Source organism: Oryctolagus cuniculus, chromosome 6, assembly GCF_051225735.1.
Source record: "Oryctolagus cuniculus isolate XC-2025 breed Fujian yellow rabbit chromosome 6, ASM5122573v1, whole genome shotgun sequence".
Taxonomy (NCBI): domain Eukaryota; kingdom Metazoa; phylum Chordata; class Mammalia; order Lagomorpha; family Leporidae; genus Oryctolagus; species Oryctolagus cuniculus.
Window position 1 is genome coordinate 86886722 of NC_142872.1, and position 20746 is coordinate 86907467.

A 20746-nucleotide genomic window follows, 5' to 3' on the forward strand; every position below is an offset into this window, starting at 1 on the left:
TTCCCATGTCTCCCATCATGCCTAGATTATTTTTTCAATCTTCTTTATTTGAATATGATGAAGGGACGAAAAAAGGGACCAGCTCATGGTAGTACATTCCACTCCTTGTCTTGTTTTTTTGTTTTTGAAATTTATTTATTTGAAAGGTAGAGTGATAGTGTGTGTGTGTGTGTGTGAGAGAGAGAGAGAGAGAGAGAGAGATCTTTCATTTGTTGATTCACTTCTCAACTGCCTGCAACAGTTAGGGCTGTGTAAAGTTGAAGCCAGAAGCCAGGCACTCAGTTCAGGTCTCCCACATGGGTGACAGGGACCCAAGCACCATCATCTGCTGTCTCCAAGGATGCACATTAGCAGGAAGCTGGATCAAAAAGCAGAGGTGGGACCCAACCCCAAGGAATCTGATGTGGAACATGGGTGTTGCAAGTGGCAGTTAACCTGCCGTTCCACAATGCTCACCCCATCGTCCTTTTAGTTGTGGTAAACAAGAAGTCCTTTCTTACGGGTAAGTCAGTTTGTGTTGAGTTTTTGCTGTCATAGCAGAGTCAGTTTAGCATAAATGGGTAAGACTCTGGGGACTGGGGCCACTAGCTGAGTGTTGCTCTGTTATTTACCAGTGGTGTGACTGTGGGCAAGATACTCATGCTCTCTGTGCCTCAATCGCCTCATCTGCAACAGAGTGAATTAACATGGTAGTAGGTAGTGAGGATTAATGAGTTAATGCCTGTCGTCCACTTAGAACAGCACCTGGCATGTGGAATATCAATCGCTGTTGGCTCTCATCAGTGCCGCTCTGCTGCGGTTTGTTCCCTAGATGTTCATGTGTTGGACACTTGGTCACAGTGTGCTGGGACCTTTCAGAGGTGTGTCATAGTGAGAGGTTGTTAGTAGACTGGGGATGCTGCCTCGGAAGGGACTAATGTAGTCTTCCTCGGGGCCTGGCTGCTCTCTGGCTTCTGATCTGTTCGTGTGATCTCCCCCGTTGCTTGTGCTCCCACCCCAGTGATGCCATCTTGAGGCTTTCTCTTGGAGCTGGACCAATGCTCCTGCCATTCCCTTGAACCTCAGAACTGGGAACTTAATAAACCATTTTCCTTTATAAAGCACCCAGCCTCAGATAATGTATCATAGCAATGGGAAATAGAGCGATACAAGCCATATTCCTTGTTTTCCTCTTGTCTCTCTAGATGCTCTACTCAGAATCACTGGGGACTCCTCTTCATCTCCTCATAAACTAAATGTTGGTGGCCCTTGGTTTCTGTCCTAGACCTCCTGCTGTTTCCTGTGTGTCCCACCATGGCGGTTGGTTGCTATCTATATGCTAATAATTGCCAAACACATTATCTCCAGATCTATCCTCTGTCTCCAGGTCCAGGCCCAAATATCTAAGTGCTTGCTTGCTATCTCCAAGTAGAGGCTCTGTTATTTTTCTATTGTTGCATACCAAGTACCACACACCTGGCATCTTGGAACAATACACAGTCATCTCACTGTTTCCACCAGCCAGGTGTCCGGGCACGGCTTAGCTGAGCTCCCTGCTCAAGGTCTCACAAGGCTGCAGTCAAGGTGATAGATGGGCTGTGTTCTCATCTGGAGGCTGAACTGCAGAAGAATGTAGTTCCAAGCTTACTCAGGTTGTTGCAGAAATAATCTCCTCGTGCTTGTGTGACTGAGGCCCCCAGATGTTCTGCTGTCTGTTGGCTGGACACCACGCTCTGGCCTTGCGGGCTTCTGTAAAATGGCTGCTTCTTCATCAAGCCCCCAGGAGACTCGAGTCTAGCTAGCTAAGTCTCCTTCCACATGATGCAATTATAGGAGAGACAGCCTATCATCTTTGCCATATTCTGTTAGTAAGGATGACGTCACGGCTCCCACCCACACTCAAGGGAAGGGGATAACCCAAGCTGTATCACAAGCCTCCCTGGAAGCTGGCTGCACAGATGTCTGTGAACATCAGCCACAGGCCCCAGCAGGACCCATCCCTCATAACCACTCTTCTTCCATGAGTCCCTGCAGGAGGCAATGGCTTTACCAATCACAACAAAGGCCAAGAGATCACCCTTGGTTCCTTCTACACCCAGCCATCGAGCCCCACTGCTTTGCCTCCCAAATGCCTCTTGATTCCTACCTTCTCTCCACCACAGCTACAACAACGACCACCTGTTCTCCAAACTCTCCCATTTCTGGCCTTTGAGCGTTGTGTCCCTTTTATCTGGAATGCTCTTTCTTCTTTGCTCATTAGTCCTGACTTAGGAATGGGGCCTCAGCCTCCATCCCCTTCCTATGGGAGGCCCTTCCTGCCTGATCACCTACCTGAGCCCCTTACTTTCCACACTCAGCTCCTGGCACTCGGCACACTAAGTGGTCACTTCTTGTTCATGTGCCCTTATTCCGCACTCAACTGTCAGCTCTACGAGGCTGGGTGCAGGGCCCTTCTCTACGGCCAGCGCCCCTCTTCCAACATTGTAAGTCTTCCAATAATTGTCAAGGGAAGAAAACTCAGATGAAACCTGGGATCTCAGTCTGCCCTTACGAATATGCCCACCCTCCTGTTGCTGCAGCAAACAGCATTCACTGTTGATGGGCTCTGTTCCAGTTGGCAGCCCTTTATAAATCGAAAGTAATATATTAATAGAGGCACTTTTGTTTCGGGTAATATTTCTTCCCTATTATGGCCAGGCTAGTCTCACTGCCTTGCTACTGATTGACTCTGGTGGGCTCAGCGCCACGACATCACCTACTTCCTCCGATGCCGAGCGAGTGCTTCGGCTGCGTAATTGGAATTTTGTAAAAATAGCTGACCAACTGCAGGACATAGTGTTCTATACACTTGCTGGGAACAGTCCCCTCCGTCTGCCTGATGCAGGAGCCCACAGCTGCTCCCCGGACATTCCAGGAGATGCTCTCATCCCCTGAGAACAGAAGCAGCATTTGTTCCCTGAGCCCACTTTGCAGGGACAGCTGAGGCTCAGCCCAGCCCAGCCAGGTTGGCTTGTCCCCGGGCATTGGGGTCTGGTTTCACACCACAAGCGATTGAGCTTAATTGACAGGTGTGAAGTGTGTTCTTTCCAACCCGTCTCCCATCACTTCTGCCTGTAGGGGTGAGGCAAGCTCCCTTGGGAGTCCAATTAGCATGTCACATTGGGGTGTGTGTGTGTGTTTGTGTGACAGAAAGAGAGAGACTGGGGTGGGGGAGAGAGATGCATGTGTTTGTGTGAGAGGGAGTAGCAGAGAAAGAAAAAAGAGAGGAAAAGACTCTGGCAGAGACAAAGGGGAAGAGAGATGGAGAGAGACTCAGAGGAAGGGCGAGGCACTGAAACGGACAGAAGGGAACAAAGAAAGGTTTCTGAAGGCGAGAGCTGGGCGTGGAGATGGTCAGATAAGAAGGCTTGGGAGCCCGTGCAGCCGGGCACCCTTGGTGGCCTTTTAGTTGGGTTAAGTGCACATAAATGGAAAATGGGGTAGTGTAGAATGTCAGTCCCATCTGGAGGGCCATGTGCGAAATAAGGACAAAATGAGCATCTGTAGAGTCGTTACTGTGTCCCTAATGGCCCCGGGGGTGCTTTGGGGGTGGGGAGGATTAGGCTGGAATATGCGTCTCTTGGGCAGGAGGTGTCACCCTCAACCCTTTCAGCATCTTTCACACGTGTGTGGCTGGGTAGATGACACTGTGACTACTACATCACCACACCGAGGCTGGGGTTCCCTGGCATGTGAGAGTCAGTTCTGCATGGAGTGAGATCATTCTCTGGGAAGCATAGATGCGGTCCCAGCCTACAGAGAACCAGCATGACCAAGCAAAACCTCGGTCACAATTTTTGAACTGTCTGTTGAACCCCCATCAAAGGGGCCAGGGCGCCAAGCATATGCAGAGCACACGCCGTTCCTATGCTCTCTGTGTGTGAGCTCATTTAGGCCTCACAACACCCTTGGGTGGCAGAACACTGTCATTGCCTCCACTGGGCAGAGACATTATCTTGCTCACACAATGCTGTCCTGCCGATGAGTGCTAGAGCTGGACTAGGGAGCAGGGCACTTTGGTTCCGGAATCAGCACCTTTAACCCTCTGGTTCTCCTATTAGCCAAGACCTAACTCTGCACTACATGCAGTTCTTTATTCAGGATTCTCTCCAGAGAGGACAGAGAGGCTGTGGAGTACAGTAGAAAGAACTAGCTTCCCACCCTGGCTCTGCCACTTATAGCCCTGAGAGTTGGAGACAGGATTTTTAAGCTCCAGTCAGGGGCAACGACTAAGTGTGTGATCCTGGAGCTGTGTTTTCTTGACCTGCACAACCTACTCTGTCCCTTCTCAGCCAGATGCCCTCCATCCTTTTATCTTTTATAATTTCTACTTATTTATTTTTTATTTGTTTGAAAGGCAGATACATAGAGGAGACAGAGAGCGAGAGAGAAAGAAATCTTCCAGGGCTGGCACTGTGGCAAAACGGGTAAGCCAGCTTCCCATATGGACATTGGTTTGAGTCCTGGCTAGTCCAGTTCCAATCCAGTTCCAATCCAGTTCCCTGCCAATGTGCCTGGGAAAGCAGTGGAGGATGGCCAAAATACTTGGGCCCCTTCACCCATGTCAGAGACTAGAAGAAGCTCCTGGTTTCTGGTTTTGGATTGGTCCAGCTCCAGCCATTGCTGATGGAAGATCTCTTTCTCTGTCTCCCCATCTCTCTCTGTAACCCTGCCTTTCAAATAAATAAATAAATAAATCTAAAAAAGAAGGAAGGAAGGAAGGAAGGAAGGAAGGAAGGAAGGAAGGAAGGAAGGAAGGAAGAAAGAAAGAAAGAAAGAAAAAATAAATCTTCCATATACCAGTTCACTTCCCAAAAGCCTGGAGTAGTCAGGTCTAGGCCAAAGCTGGGACTCTGCAACTTTATTCAAGTTTCCCATGTGGGTGGCAGGGACCCAACTACTTGAGCCATCATCTGCTGCCTCCCAGGGTGCACATTAGTGGGAAGCTGGAATCAGCAGCTGAGCCAGACTGAAGCCAGGCACTCCAATACGGAACAGAGGCACTCCCATGTGGGATGCAGGTGTCTCATTTAGGGTCCTAAGTTCTGCCCCACCCTCCAGTCTTTACTTAGAGAACCTAAGCCACAGATTCTTCCTTTGTAAAATAGGAACAAGAACAGGGCTGTTCTCATGATGTTGTGATGATGATATAAGACTGTTTAACAGGCTGGACATGAAGTAAGATGTTACTTCCATAGATGTTTTTATTGTTTATTATTGTTTTTATCATATGGTGGCCCATCTTACCTGATAGACTTATCAAAGGGGTGCTAGGAGACAGTGAACGTGAGAGGACTTTGTATGCTCGTCTGTACTATCCAAATGTTATATAGTATTATTATCATTTTGAAGACACTTCAAAGAGTTCATGGAAAAATGAAATGTAAAGATAAATTTATTTTCTCAGCAACTCAAAAAATTCAACAAGAAGGCAACTAGTCCAGTTGAGAAATTGGCAAAAGACTTCAATAGGCAGTTCTCAAAAGAAGAAATACAAACAACTGAGAAATATATGAGAAAAAGCTCAACATCATTAGCTATCAGGGAAATGCAAATCAAATCACAATGAGATTTCATCTCACCCCATCCCAATGGCTATCATCTAAAACACAGAGTAGCAAATGCTGATGAGGACGTGGAGAAAGGGGGACTCTTATCCACTGTTGCTGTGAATGTAAACTAGTGAAGCCATTGTGGGAAACAATACAGAGATTCCTTAAAAAGCTAGAAATAGACCTGTCATACATCCAGCACTCCCGTTACTGGGATTATACCCAAAAGACATGAACACATTGTGTGAAAGAGATATCTGTACCACCATAATTATAACACTGTTCACAATAGCCACAGTATGGAGTCAATCAAGGTATCCATCATCAGGTGAATGGATAAAGAAAATGTCGCATATAAATATATTGGAATATTATTTAGCTGCAAAAGTGAATCAAATTCCATCATTCGCATCAAAATGATTGTAGCTGGAGGAAATCAGTTAAGTTAAATAAGCAGGAGCAAAAAGACAAATACTGCCTGTTCTTCTTTACATGAAAGAGCAAAAAATATAAAAATAAAGAAATGCCTGTATGCATCTGCTTTGCAGCAAATTTAGTTTTGTCAAAATTTGTTTTATATCTTTGTCAAACGAATGCTGAAGAATGATATACTACTATGGTTTAATGATCTGTGATTATTTTATAATTTACTGCATGGGAACGAAATTGACATCATTTCATTTGATTGTTGGGCTTAGCCCTTGCCTGTATTACTGCTGAACCATGGCCTTTTTACTTGTTGAACTCCATTTAGTGGAGTATGAGTTTTGACTAGGATGTAAATAAAAATATGCTATATCAAAAATGAAAATAAATAAAATTTTTTAAAATGTTTATTTTATGCAAAAAAATATTTGAAATCCACATATAGTTGTTGTAATATGCATTTTCTATTAGCTCTTTGAAGAACCCTTATTGGCATGGATGCCAAAATGTTTTGCACCAAAATAAACTTATCTGTAAATTTGATGTCCACACACTGTTTGAAGTCTCCTCATATTAAACACCAACTGAATGTCAGTAAATCAAGGAGGCTTGGGGGGATGGGGAAGAGTAGACCAGTAACTGCAGAACCAGATCAAATATGGACAGCCCTACAAAGGCATTCTAATGCTGTGCTCTGGGGTCCAATAGAGGAAGGGATCCAAAAAGGCTTAATTAAAAATCTGGTTTTTGAGAAGAACATGGAAATCCATTCATTCAATTCATATTGAGAATTCACCCTTTGCCAGGTCTTGTGCGGGGTGCTGGGGATACAGCTATGGATAAAACATAGTTATGACATCCAGGAAATGGTCCTTGGGATGAGAATTCCATTGGAATAGGGAGAGTTTGGAAGGTTATTTTAGAGAAGGGGGTGGGTAGAAACATAAAGATGAACCGAGCTAATCAAACTGTATCAAGCATTTGGGAGTCCACGGTGGCTGATGTGAAGTTTATGGAGTGATAGAAGTTGACTCCAGAAAAAGTGTTGGGAGCAACGTTTGTGCAGTCCTGCATGAAAGTCTGTAGTTAATTTGAAGGCAATGGTGAGCCATTGAATGGCAGTAACACGTTTGCAACCACAAAAAGACCATTTTTTTTTTTTGTAAGTTTATGCATTTACTTGAGAGGCAGAGTTACAAAGAGAGGGAGAGACAGAGAGAGAGAGAGAGAGAGAAAGAGAGAGGTCCTCCATCTGCTGCTTCACTCTCCAAATGGCCTCAATGGCGAGAGCTGAGTGGATCCAAAGCCAAGAGCCAGGAGTTTCCTCTGGGTCTCCTACGCCGGTGCAGAAGCCCAAGCACTTGGGCTGTCCTCCACAGCTTTTCCGGGCCATCAACAGGGAGCTAGATCAGAAGTGAATCTTCCAGGACTCAAACCGGTGCCCATATGGGATGCCTGTGCCACAGGCAGATGCCCAATCTACTACACCACAGCTGCCACCCAAGTCTGCTCTTGACTATGAATTCCTATTAATATGACTTGTTTTTCCCTGCAATCAGAGAATGTGTTACATATAAATGACAGACTACCCAAGAAAAGATCTAGTCAAGACTTTTTCAGGGCATGGGAACATATAGTCTTTAAGAGTAATATTAAGCCATGGCAATAAACCAGCAATTTGTACTTTTCACAGACTTAGTGTGCACAGAAGCATAGACCCACAGACACATGCATCATTGTTGCATTTTAAAGTCACTTCTGGATCAGGGAGTGTTTACACATGCCATTGTTCTTTCAGTTTCACAATTCAATGTGTCAACATATACAACTCAAGAATGCACATATATGGCAGGGTAATTGTTCAAAAATTAAAATATATGCCAACAGAACCTTGGCAGGTTTTGTTCCATGACATCTGGGGCTCTTGTCTTTGCAGTGTTTCCTTGTGGTAAAAGATAGATTAAAGATTGCTGCAAATCCAAGTGATGCTTTCAACCTCTGAAACAAATGCTAGCTTGTCTTTCTCCACTTTCCACGCATTTGCATAGATCTGTCAACCGAATCCTGAATTCTTTTAAGAGTAGTGTTGAATACAAAGCTTCGAACACCCGCGTGCCACAAAATTGCTTTGCCCCTCTGTTCTCCAGTTCACACCCCCATGCCCTTCCCCTCACCCTCTCAGGAGCATGTTTCTCGCTGAAGATTTGGAAGGAGCTTAAGGATGCGCAATGAGAGCAAAAACCAAACCAATCATTGCCAAGCAGAACGAAACTTCCTGGTAGAAGCAGGCCCCTCCTGATGTCCCGCAGCAAAACACCCAAAGTATGTCCCAGCTGGGTCTGAGTGCTCAGAGCATTATGGTCAGGCATCACTTACTGCTGGGAACGTGTTCTGGGAAATGTGTCATCAGGAGATGTTGTTATGTGCCAGCTTCATGGGTTATACTTACACTCACCTAGGTGGTGTGGGTCCAACACTTGACATGGCTTCTTGATACAGTCAAGAGATGCAGTAAACACGAGATGTGTGAGGCAGCTACCAGTGTAACCCAGCACACTGTTTTACAGGAAATTTTAGTTTTTATAAGTTGGAGGACTACACTAAAATAATGGTAAGATGTATAGCATATAAAAACATAAACCAGTGACAGTCATTTATTATCTTTCTCAGCTATTACGTACTATATGTAATTGTACAGGTGTACTTTAACAAGCTCATGGAAAATGCTTTGGATGAAAAAATTATGCATGGATTTAAATTTTTGCACCCAAATAAGCTTGTCTTGTTTTACAATTTTTTTTATTTATTTGAGAGGCAGTGTGAGAGAGAGAGATATCTTCCATCTGCTGCTTTACTAATCAAGTGCCCCTAACAGCTGGGGCTACACCAGGTTGAAGCCAGGAGCCTGGAAGTGAATGTGGGTCTCCTATTTGGCTAGCACGGACCTAAGGACTTGAGCCTCCCAAGGTGTGCGTTAGCAGGAAGCTGGGCCTGGAGGCAGAACTTGACTTGAATCCAGGCACTCTGATGTGGACTAAGGCATCCCAAACTGTGTCTCAGCCAACTTGCTCCTTGTGCCGACCCCCACCAGCATCACCGCAAACAGGTGTCAATGTGTTGTGTTACAAGCTTATGACCTCTGCGAGGTCACTAAGTTGTAGGGTTGTTGAGCTGGATTAGAATCTCGTGGGGCCACTGTTGGTTGTTTTGTTGCGACTGAAACAGCGCTGGAGAAGGGATGAGCCCGCTGCAGTGCAGGGCCCACGCCTGACTAGCTTCTGCGTCTGTTTCTCCTTCAACTGTCATTTATGGATATTTGCAGCCATTAGGTGGTCCGTTTGATTCCGATTGGCTGCTCTGCTCTAAAGCATCATCAGACACACTCCGGTTTGCAAGAAATGTCAGCTCTGCTTGCATTTAGTTCACTAACCACAACTGTCAAGGACTTGAAAAGAAACAAAACCCTGGGGCAGGCAAGGTGTTGGTTTGGTATATGTTTTGTTGTCTGTTATTTTTGTTCCAAATTAATAGCACAGATCAAGCCCACAGTTCAATAACACATCTGCCTGGGGTTTGGGTAGCAATTCACAATATGTTTTTGTTCATTATTGCCTTAATTATGGCTCAGGATTCTTTCAAATCTCTCCCCAGTAACAGGTGGTTTTGTGACGATGATAAATGCTGATTGCCGGGAGCATAGGGCAGTTAGGCAGTGTTTTCCTAGCTGTGGTTACACCTAGGCCCCAGGCAGCTTCTGAATCAGCAGCCTGCAACAGATTGGAATGCCTGGGGGATTTCACTTAACCCTTTGTTCTCCCAAACCTGTTTCCAATACTCCGCTGGGTGGGGGCTCCCCATTATCCCCAGCTGCTCTGCAGATGTACTTTTTGTATCCTGGGAGGTAGCAGGAGGGTTCAGGGTAGGTCAAAAAGTTAATATGTCAATGTTCTGAAGGGTGATGGGAGTAGAAATTTGGTGATATTAAGGATGATTTGAATTTAGATTTTGGGGGGAATAAAAGCATTCTTTTATATATCTACAATAGATGATAACAATTAAATAAGTCACACATGAATCATGGAAATTAGACTCAGGGCAAAGCCCTATTAGATCATCTAGCCAATTCCCCAGGGAACACAGACTGATTCCCCTGTGTTTCAGGGGTGCTTTGTACGGTCTCTTTTGAAAGACTTGAGCAATTGGGGCCTTCAATTATTTCCATAGGGAGACACTTGCCCTTACAAAAGGCCGCAGTGTTTTTCTCCTTAGCCTGATATTCAACCTAAAAAAAAAAGTCTGTACCGTACATGTGAAATCATCTGCACCCTGAGACTGATTGGAGCTGGAAACTGCACCTACAGGTCACCAAGAAAGCGTGTGTCTGCACTCGACCTTCTTCCCCATGCTCCCATCCCTGGTTTTTACGTCTGAATTTGCATACTCCTTGGAAGTGGCAGTAGTAAATATTCTTGGGAAGCCTCCCTATTCCCAATATCACTATCACACACCCGTCAGAGGTGACATTGTGCCTCTTCATTTGAAACTAGGGGGGGAAGATGTTTTTGAATAAACTCTGTTCAGGCTGCCCATGTTGTCAGAGCAGAGAATACTCAGTCCTCCAGGAAGCAGCAACTGCTTAGCATTCCCCTCTCTTGGGAACAGATGGGCATTGTCTTTCCTGGACTGTTGGTACGGGAGAGGCGGCTGACTGTGCGTGCACATGAGGGGCTCCAGAATGGACACTCCGCCCCCGCAGTCTTGGTGATCTTGGGCCTGGAGCTGCACACACAGAGTCTCCATGCTTTGTGTCAGAGTGCCCTAAAAGGGCAGTTTTCATTTTCAAGGGGTCAGATGTGGAGAGTCAGAGACACTGAAAGGGACACATGGCATCGACTTGCAGGACTCAGAAATGCAGAATCTGAGCACCTTCCGCTAGCCCGTCCCCCTCACCCTGCATTAGAGTGGGGACATGGAGAACGTAGAATCCGGCTTCCTGCCTTGGAGGACTCTGTGAACAGGTGAAGCAGGCGAAGCAGGCAGGCGCGGAGGTGACTTTGAGGGACTGAGGCAAAGGCTATGAAAGAGGTAGGCAGGGGCATCTCTGCGATGCAGGAAAAGTCTCCTAAGAGAGCCTGGGTGTTTGCTGTAAACTTTGCCCAGAAGCTGAAGGTAAAGGATGCGTGCCGGGCCAGGTGGAGGGAAGCACAAACATGGTGAGGAATACAGAGGCAGAGGCAGGGAGGCACAGGGGCAGATCCAGTGAGGAGGGGAGTAGCAAGTGAGGGTGGGGCAGAAGGGTGGCACTGCAGAAGCCATGCTCACTACTGTCTATGGAAGGGCCTTGCTGTCCTCATTTTGCAGAGGAGGACATCATGATTCAGGGAAGGGAGGTGACTTCTCAAAGGTCGCAGAGCCCGGTGGGTGAGCTAGGATTTAAAACCGCTTCACCGGTGACCACGCTGTCTCGGGACAGAAAGGCATACCAGAGTACAAATTCAGGATGGGCGTTATTCGTGGCTCCCTGATGGAGAGCAGGCAGTCACAGAAGCTGCAGAGCCCTGGGGAGGGCCAAATTAGCCAGAGCCTTCTGTTATCCTTGAGCAGGACAGAAGCAGGGACCTCTGTGGCTTGGTCCACGGCACAGGAGGACTTGGTTCCTGCGGAGTTCATCAGCTTTTCTAGTTATTTAGAATGACTCATGTTGTGGCAGAACCAAGTGTCTTCTGCACACTGACCATCTTGACCAGGGCTGAGTCAGCTGAGTCCGTGGGAGTCACACTGAGCCTGTGGTCACGGTCAAGGCAAATATGTCGCTTTGTGGTGTTGGCCTCCTAACAGGCATGTGAACTATGGGGAAGCCATGGGAGCCTGTCATACCTCAGACCTGGGGGAGGGACGAGAAGGGGAAGATATGCCTGAGTGTCAGATGTGGGTGCTAGGACCCTGTTGTCACACAGACACTCCCTCCATTGGAACGCAGTCACACCTGTGTCCTCAAGCCTTACTCTCTTGTTTCTGTCACAGTGACTTACGTCTGCCATTACAGGGCAAAAGCAGCCTAGACTACACAAAGAGTCTTCAAAAAGTTTTTAGAAAACCCTCATTATCTTTTAATTTCTTTTTTTTTAAGATTTATTTATTTTATTATTTGAAAGGCAGAGTTACAGACAGGCAGAGGCAGAGAGAGAGAGAGAGTGAGTGAGGTCTTGCATCTGCTGGTTCACTCCCCAAATGGCTGCAGCATCCGGAGCTGTGCTGATCTGAAGCCAGGAGCCAGGAGCTTCTTCTGGGTCTCTCACTTGGGTGCAGAACCCAAGGACATGGGTCATCCTCCACTGCTTTCCCAGGCTATAGCAGAGAGCTGGATGGGAAGTGGAGCAGCTGGAACTTGAACTGGTGCCCATATGTGATGCCAGCACTGCAGGCGGCAGCTTTATCTGCTATGGCACAGAGCCAGCCCCTGAAATTTTTTTAAAGATTATTTATTTATTTATTTATTTGAAAGCCAGAGTTACACACAGAGAGAAGGAGAGGTCTTCCATCTGCTGGTTCACTCCCCAATTGGCTGCAAGCGCTGGAGCTGCGCTGATCTGAAGCCAGGAGCCAGGAGCCAGGAGCCAGGAGCTTCTTCTGGGTCTTCAAAAACAGGTGCAGGGGCCCAAGGACTTAGGCCATCTTCCACTGCTTTCCCAGGCCATAGCAGAGAGCTGAATCGGAAGTGGAGCATCTGGGACTCGAACCAGCGCCCATATGGGATACCGGCACTGCAGGCAGCGGCTTTACCAGCTACACCACAGTGCCGGCCCCAGCCCCTGAAGTTTTTAAAAAGATTTATTTTGTTTATTTATTTCAAAAGCAGAGTGACAGAGAGAGAGGGAAAGACAGAGAAAGAGAGATCTTAAGTCCACAGGTTCATTCCCTAAATGGTCACAATGGCTGGGCTGGACCAAAGCCAGGAGTGAGGAGCTTCATCTGGGTCTCCCATAAGGGTGCAGGGGATCAGGAACTTGGAGTATCTTCTGCTACTTTCCCCCATGCATTAGAAGGGAGTTGGAATGGAAGTGGAACAGCCAGGACTCAAATTGGTGCCAATATAGCTTAACCTGCTAGGCCACAATGCTAGTCCCATGAATCTATTTTAAAACAAAAGGCACTGGTGGATTCGGTATCTAGTAAGAGCTGGCTTCCTAGTTTGTAGATGGTCATCTTCATTTTGTTGTGTCTTCCCTAGGTGGAAGGGACAAGGCAGGTCTCCAGTGTCTTTGATATAAAGCTACTAATCCCATTCCTATTAAGCCCACTCATGAGTGCTCCACCCTCATGATCTAATCGCCTCCCAAAGGCCCTGCCTCCTAATGTCAGCACAGAAGTGATTAGGTTTTCAACAGGTAATTTTAGGGGAGGGGGTGGATACACATTCAGACTCCAGCAAATATTGAAATTGAACTTCATACAATTCTTACTTGCCACAAACTATTCTTCATGTATTTTTTTCAATCATTAAAGAATGTGAACACCAATCTAAGCTCACACCTGTACAAAAACAGATGGTGGGCTGGATTGGGTAGAGGTCACACTTTGTTCACCTCTCATTTAGGCAATAGTCAGGGTGTTTCTAGTTAGAAAACTTCTTAGAGCATTGATCTCTTCTGTTATATGTTAATAATGTGATGTAATGATGAGGAGCAGGTTTATCCTCAAATTTCTAGAGCATACTTCACTTTTGCTCCCCTTTCCTTTGTGTCTCATTCATATAAACCCATTGCAAGCTGAACATTCATTTAGTGCACTTCACTTTCTGACCATTATAGCTTAGCCTGTCCTACCTTCACACGCTCAGACCACTTACATGAGCCTTTGGTTGAGCAAAATCATCTGACACAAAGCCTGTTTTATAATAAAGTGCTGAATATCTCACATGAATCTTTGAATACTATGTTGAAACTGGAAAACAGAATGGCTGTTAAATAAAAAAAATTTAAGTTGAGCCGTTGTAAGTTGAGGATTCTTTGTACCTTGAATGGGAGGGTTAAATAGCATGGTATGGGGAAAGAGCAGGGCCTGGTGCCTGGTCATAGGAGTACTCAGTGACTGTTATTTTTCTGCTTCCCTTATCCTCCTAAGGTTGTGCACGGAATCTGTCATCAACATTGCCAAGGACTCTCCTTGGTAGAAATGCAGGTGCTACTAAACTTTAATTCTTTTCTTTTTTTTTTAAATTTAAAGATTTATTTATTTATTTGAAAAGCAGAGTTACACAAAGAGAGAAGGACAGGCAGAGAGAGAGGTCTTTCATCTTCTGGTTCACTCCCCAGATGACTGCAACAGCCGGAGCTGCGCCAATCCAAAGCCAGGAGCTTCCTCTGGGTCTTCCCATGTGGGTGCAGGGGCCTAAGGACTTGTGGGCCATCTTCTACTGCTTTCCCTAGTCATAGCAAAGAGCTGGATTGGAAATGGAGTAGTCGGAACTTGAACCGGCAACCATATGGGATGCCAGCACTGCAGGCAGCGGCTTTACCCACTACACCACAGAGCTGGCCCCTAAACTTTACTTTTTTTTTTTAAGATTTATTTTATTTATTTGAAAGAGTTACAGAGAGAGGTAGAGATAGAGAGAAAGGTCTTCTGTCCGCTGGTTCACTCCCCAGATGGCTGCAACGGCCAGAGCTGCGCCAATCCGAAGCCAGGAGCCTCCTCTGGGTCTTCCATGTGGGTGCAGGGACCCAGGGACTTAGGTCATCTTCTACTGCTATCCCAGACCACACAGCAGAGAGCTGGATAGGAAGAGGAGCAGCCGGGACTATAACTGGCACCCATATGGGATGCTGGCGCTTCAGGCCAGGGCTTTAACCTGTGGCACCACAGCACTGGCCCCTAAACTTTACTTTTAAGATGTAGTCTAGCTACACTCCAACCTGGTGAGTAAACATTTTGCTTATGTTAAGTGGTATAGAAAGAAAAGCTATGAAAGTACGCTCTGGAAATAATACCAGTAGTTTCCATTGGAAGCTGCACATACCCTTTGTCTGTGGGCACTAGAGCTAGGGACAGTCTAGAGTGTCCAGTCCTCTACCAGTAACCCACATAAAGGACCTGTGTAACCCTGTACTTGAATACACACTGAGATCTTATCTGGCTTTTAGTCCTGTCTCAGGAAATAGATTCAGTTCCACAAAATACTTCAGAGCAATATATATCTACTGAAGATATCGTGGGAAATCAGAAGGAAGAATCTGCAATATATTCCACACTGCAAAAACACAATAAAAAAGACCACAGTAGACCTTTGTTTGACAAACTGTTTCTATTTTGCCAGATTTCTTGTCTCCTCTTCTGGTGCTGCAAAATCCTGTCTATTTTCCTGAGCAGTTTGCCAGCATTTCTGGTTCTCTCCCAAAGCACTCTGCGAAGACCATGTTCTTTATTTCACATGCCCATGCTTCAGTATTTCTTTCATAGTGCTCTACAAATGGAAATCTTCTCCACTTTTGATATGTCAAAAAGTTTTAATGTTCCCGGCATTTTGGAAAGGTAAGATTTCTGATGAGGACAACATTCTAGATTGACAGTTAACTTTCTTCCGGCCTTTGACAGAACAATTCCACTGCCGTATTACTTCATTATTCCAGATGGAAGTCTGCTGTCAGACTACAGTCATTTTCTGCTGTCAGACTACAGTCACTGGTTCACTCCCCAGTTGGCCACAATGGCCAGAGCTGCTCCAGTCGGAAGCCAGGAGCCATGTGGGTACAGGTCTCCCATGTGGATGATCTGTCTTTTCCTTATTGCTTTAAAATTTCTCCCTTTGGCTTTGGTGTTTTACCATTTCCTGTGTTGTGCTTAGTGTGTGGTTATTTTTTGAAAACTTATCCTGCCTGGGATTCATTATGGTTCCTGTCTCTGAGGAATCATGTTTTTCATTAGTTCTAGAATTTTCTTAGCATTATCTCTTCAAAGTCTCTCTTATGTGTGTAAGAACTTCTTGTTCTTCCATTCCTCTCATTGTTTTCTATTTTCTTATCTTTTTGTACTGCATCTAGTGCTTTCTTCAGATCTATTTGCAGTTCACTAATAATTTCTTCATTCATGTTTAATATGCTCTTTTCATTTAGCATCTAATCTTTCTATTTATACACATGGATATGTGTAAATGAGCAGTATTCAAAAAGTTCATGGAAAGCATATTATGAGAAAACTATCAATGGATTTCAAATTTTGTAAAAAAAAATCTTATCTTTTCCATGAATTTTTTGAAATCCTCTTGAATGTATTGTTTAATATATTTACATATATATCTGTATATTATATTATATATATAGTTTTATTTCCATAAATTCTATTTGATATTTTAAATATGTTTGATAAATTTTTTTTGACAGGCAGAGTGGATAGTGAGAGAGAGAGAGACAGAGAGAAAGGTCTTCCTTTTGCCGTTGGTTCACCCTCCAATGGCCGCCACGGCTGGTGCGTTGCGGCCGGCACACCGCGCTGATCCGATGGCAGGAGCCAGGTGCTTCTCCTGGTCTCCCATGGGGTGCAGGGCCCAAGGACTTGGGCCATCCTCCACTGCACTCCCTGGCCACAGCAGAGAGCTGGCCTGGAAGAGGGACAACCGGGAGAGAATCCGGCACCCCGACCGACTAGAACCCAGTGTGCCGGCGCCGCTAGGTGGAGGATTAGCCTATTGAGCCATGGCGCTGGCCGATAATTTATTTTAAAAATTATTTTCACTTCTTATTTGAAAATCAGAAAGGGAGAGATACAAAGAGATCATCTACCTATTTATTCATTCTCTTAATGCCTGCAATAGCCAGGGCTGGACCAGGCTGAAGCCAGGGGCCCAGAACTGAATCCAGGTCCTCCATTGTGGGTAGCTGGGACCCAAGTACTTGAGTCATCATCTGCTGCCTCTCAGGGTGTGCATTAGCAGGAAGCTGGATCAGAAGTGGAGGAGCTGGAACTAGAACCAGTTACTCCAAAATGGGATAAGGGATAAGGTGTCAGTCAGCTTAACCTGCTGTGTCAAACAGCTACCTGTTTGGTTATTTTTGATAGTTCTCTTTTCTTTGGTCATTTTTCCTATCATCTTTTATTTCTTTCCTCGTTTCAAACATATTCCTTCAATTTAATTTATTTCTTAAAGACTTATTTATTTGCTTGAAAGACAGTTACAGAGAGGCAGAGGCAGAGGCAGGGAGAGAGAGAGAGAGAGAGAGAGAGAGAGAGAGAGAGAGAGGTCTTTCATCCACTGGGTCACTCCCCAGTTGGCCGCCATGGCCAGAGCTGCTCCAATCGGAAGCCAGGAGCCACGTGGGTACAGGTCTCCCATGTGGGTGCAGGGGCCCAAGGACTTGGGCCATCTTCTACTGCTTTCCCAGTCCATAGCAGAGAGCTGGATTGGAAGAGGAACAGCTGGGACTAGAACCAGCGCCCCATGAGATGGTGGTGCCACAGGCAGAGGATTAACCTACTGTGCCACCGTGCCGGCCCCTTTAAAAACTTTTTTAATTGAACCTAAACTGTGGAAATCCTCATGTGACTGGGAAAAGAATGCTTTGCTAGGGAGAGTATTTGCATCTCCCTTTGCCTGAAATTTATTTTCTCCGTCTGGGATTTTAAGGTTAGCTGAGCAGAGAAAATGTGAACGTGAGGCTTACATGAAAGCAGGCCCACAGCTACAACTTCTCGGGGGAGACCATCACGGCTGTTTTTATTTTTATTACGATTATCATAATATTCCCCACCTGGAGCTGTGATGGAGGCAGACTTCCCTCTGGCTTGTTTTGCTAGCAGGTGTTTTTCCCCTAGTCCATGCTTTCCCTAGAGAGTGAGCTCCCTCGAAGGTTCAAGTTTTACATGAGTCTCAGGTTCATCCCCCCTCTTTGTGTAAGACCCGAACACTCCATTTCCCTGAACAACCATTAAAAGTTTTCTTAAAGGTTCAGATAGATGTTTTAGGCCTGTGGACCATATGGTCTCTGTTGTAGCCACTTGACTCTGCTGTTGTAGCACAAAGCATCATGGCTATGTGCCAATAAAACTTTATTTACAAAAGCAGGTGTTTGCCCTTTAAGGTGTGGTTTGCCATCCCCGCTGTGGAACTCTGGTGTTCATGTTTGTTTCCTGAGCATTCTATTATTCTTCTCATGGCTGATTTTGTTTTGTTTTTACTTTGTTTTGTGTTTCTGGGACTTTCCCTTATTCTCTTGAGAATTATTGAATTCTTTAATGTTGCAATTTATTTAGTATTTCATTGATTTTCAATGGAGGGATTTTCAAAATATCTAGTCTTCTATTCTTCTAATGGCAAAAGTGATAGTTTCCCCCTGTCCTCCATCTAACACATTTTGAACAAAATCTAAAAAATGTGCCAAATGACAAGCACATATATTTTCTCAAGTGCCTCCTTTAGTCTTCTGGCGTTGTGTCAGGACAGTTTGCAGCTCCTCTTCCCTCTGACAGCACAGAGTAGAGCACAGAGCATAGAGTCTAGCATAGTGCCTGGACTTCAAAAGCAAGTTACCAAAATTCTGGTTTCTCCCTCTCATGACAGATTGGAGAACAGACAGTCCTCAAACTTAGAATGGATTTTTAATTTTTTATTGAAGATTTATTTATTTATTTGAAGGGCACAATTGGAGAGAGAGAGAGACAGACAGACAGACAGAAGAAAAGGTCTTCCTTCTGCTAGTGCACTCCCTAAATGGCCTCAGCAGCTGGCACTGTGCCAGGCCAATGCCAGTAGCCCAGAGCTTCATCTGGGTCTCTCATATGAGTGCAAGGGCCCAAGCACTTGTGTCATCTTTTGTTGCTTTCCCAGGCACATAAGCTGGGAGCTGGATTGGAAATGGAGCAGCCAGGAATCGAACAGATGCCCATATAGGATGCCGGCACTACAGATGATGGCTTAACCAGCTGTGCCACAGTGCTGGTTCCCAGGATGGTTTTTATAAAATTTTTTTTATTTGACAGGTAGAGTTACAGACAGTGAGAGAGAGAGAGAGAGAGAGAGAGAGAGAGAGAAAGGGCTTCCTTCCATTGGTTCACTCCTCCAATGGCTGCCAAAGCCGGAGCTACACCCAACCGAAGCCAGGAACCAGGTACTTCTTCCTGGTCTCCCATGTGGGTGCAGGGGCCCAAGCACTTGAGTCATCCTCCACCGCCTTCCTGGGCCACAACAGAGAGCTGGACTGGAAGAGGACCGGCATCCATATGGGATGCCGGCGCCGCAGGCGGAGGATTAACCCAGTGCGCCACCGAGCTGCCCCCCCCCCATGGTTTGTTTGTTTGTTTGTTTGTTTATTGTCAGGCAGAGTGGACAGTGAGAGAAAGAGAGACAGAGACAAAGGTCTTCCTTTTCCGTTGGTTCACCCCCCAGTGGCCTCTGCGGCCGGAGCACTGCAGCCGGCGCACCGCGCTGATCCGAAGCCAGGAGCCAGGTGCTTCTCCTGGTCTCCCATGGGGTACAGGGCTCAAGGACTTGGGCCATCCTCCACTGCACTCCCGGGCCTCAGCAGAGAGTTGGTCTGGAAGAGGAGCAACCGGGACAGAATCCGGCGTCCCGACTGGGACTAGAACCCAGGGTGCCGGCACCGCAGGTGGAGGATTAGCCTATTGAATCGCAGCACTGGCTCCCAGGATGGTTTTTAAAAAAGATTTATTTAGGGGCCTGCGCTGTGGCGTAGCGGGTAAAGCTGCCGCTTGCAGTGCCGGCATCCCATATGGGCGCCAGTTTGATTCCCAGCTGCTTCACTTCTGATCCAGCTCTCTGCTATAGCCTGGGGGAAAGCAGTAGAAGATGGCCTAAGTCCTTGGGCCCCTGCACCTGCATGGGAGACCGGAAGGAAGCTCCTGGCTCCTGGCTTCAGATCGGCATAGCTCCGGCCCTTACAGCCAACTGGGGAGTGAACCAGCAGATGGAAGATCTCTTTCTCTCTCTCTCTCTCTGCCTCTCCTCTCTGTATAACTCTGACTTTCAAATAAATAAACAAGTCTTTAAAAAAAGATTTTTTAATTTGAAAGGCAGAGCGAGAGTGAAAGCAAGAGCATGTGCACTCAAGATGACTTTTTCATCTACTGGTTCACTCTCCAAACGCCAAGAGCAGTCAGGCTGCACTAGGCTGAAGGCAGGAGCCAGGAACTCCATCCGGATCTACCACATGGATATGGGTGGCAGGGACCCAAGTGCTTGAACCAACATCCACTGTCTTCCTAGGTGCGTTAGCAGGAAGCCAGATTGGAAGCACAATAGCTGGAACTTGGACTGGCAGCTTGATATAGGACATAATCATCATATGTAGTGGCTTAACCTGGTGCACCCCTATGCCTACCCCCAGAATGTTTTGACTTAAAGTGTTGCAATGTCACAGCAGTTCAAAAATGTACCCACACAACATTTTGTTTTTTCACTTTCAGTGCAATATTCAATAAATTATGAGTGATGTACAGCACTTTATCGTAAAACAGGGTTTGTGTAAGATGATTTTGTCCAACTGTAGGTTAACACACTGCTGTGAGCACATCTAAGGTGGGTTTGGCTAAGCTGGGATGCTTGGTAGCTTGGATGTGTTGCATACATTGTTTTTAAAGATTTGCTTATTTTGAAATGCAGTGTGACAGAGAAGGGGAGAGAGACAGAGAGAGAGATCTTCCATCTGGTGGCTCACTCCCCAAGTGGCCACAATGGCTGGGGCTGGGTAAGGCTTAAGCCAAGAGCGTGGAACTCCATCCAGGTCTCTTACAAGGTTCGC

General features: G+C 46.0%; 1 long non-coding RNA gene across 1 annotated transcript in view; it reads left to right on the plus strand.

The window, feature by feature from the left end:
• Positions 1-10636: 10636 nt before the first annotated feature.
• Positions 10637-20746, plus strand: part of LOC127490573 (uncharacterized) — a 91474-nt gene continuing 81364 nt past the window's right edge. The window contains exon 1 of the long non-coding RNA XR_011389108.2: positions 10637-11014. This is a non-coding gene — a long non-coding RNA (uncharacterized LOC127490573). The remainder of the gene's footprint in view (positions 11015-20746) is intronic.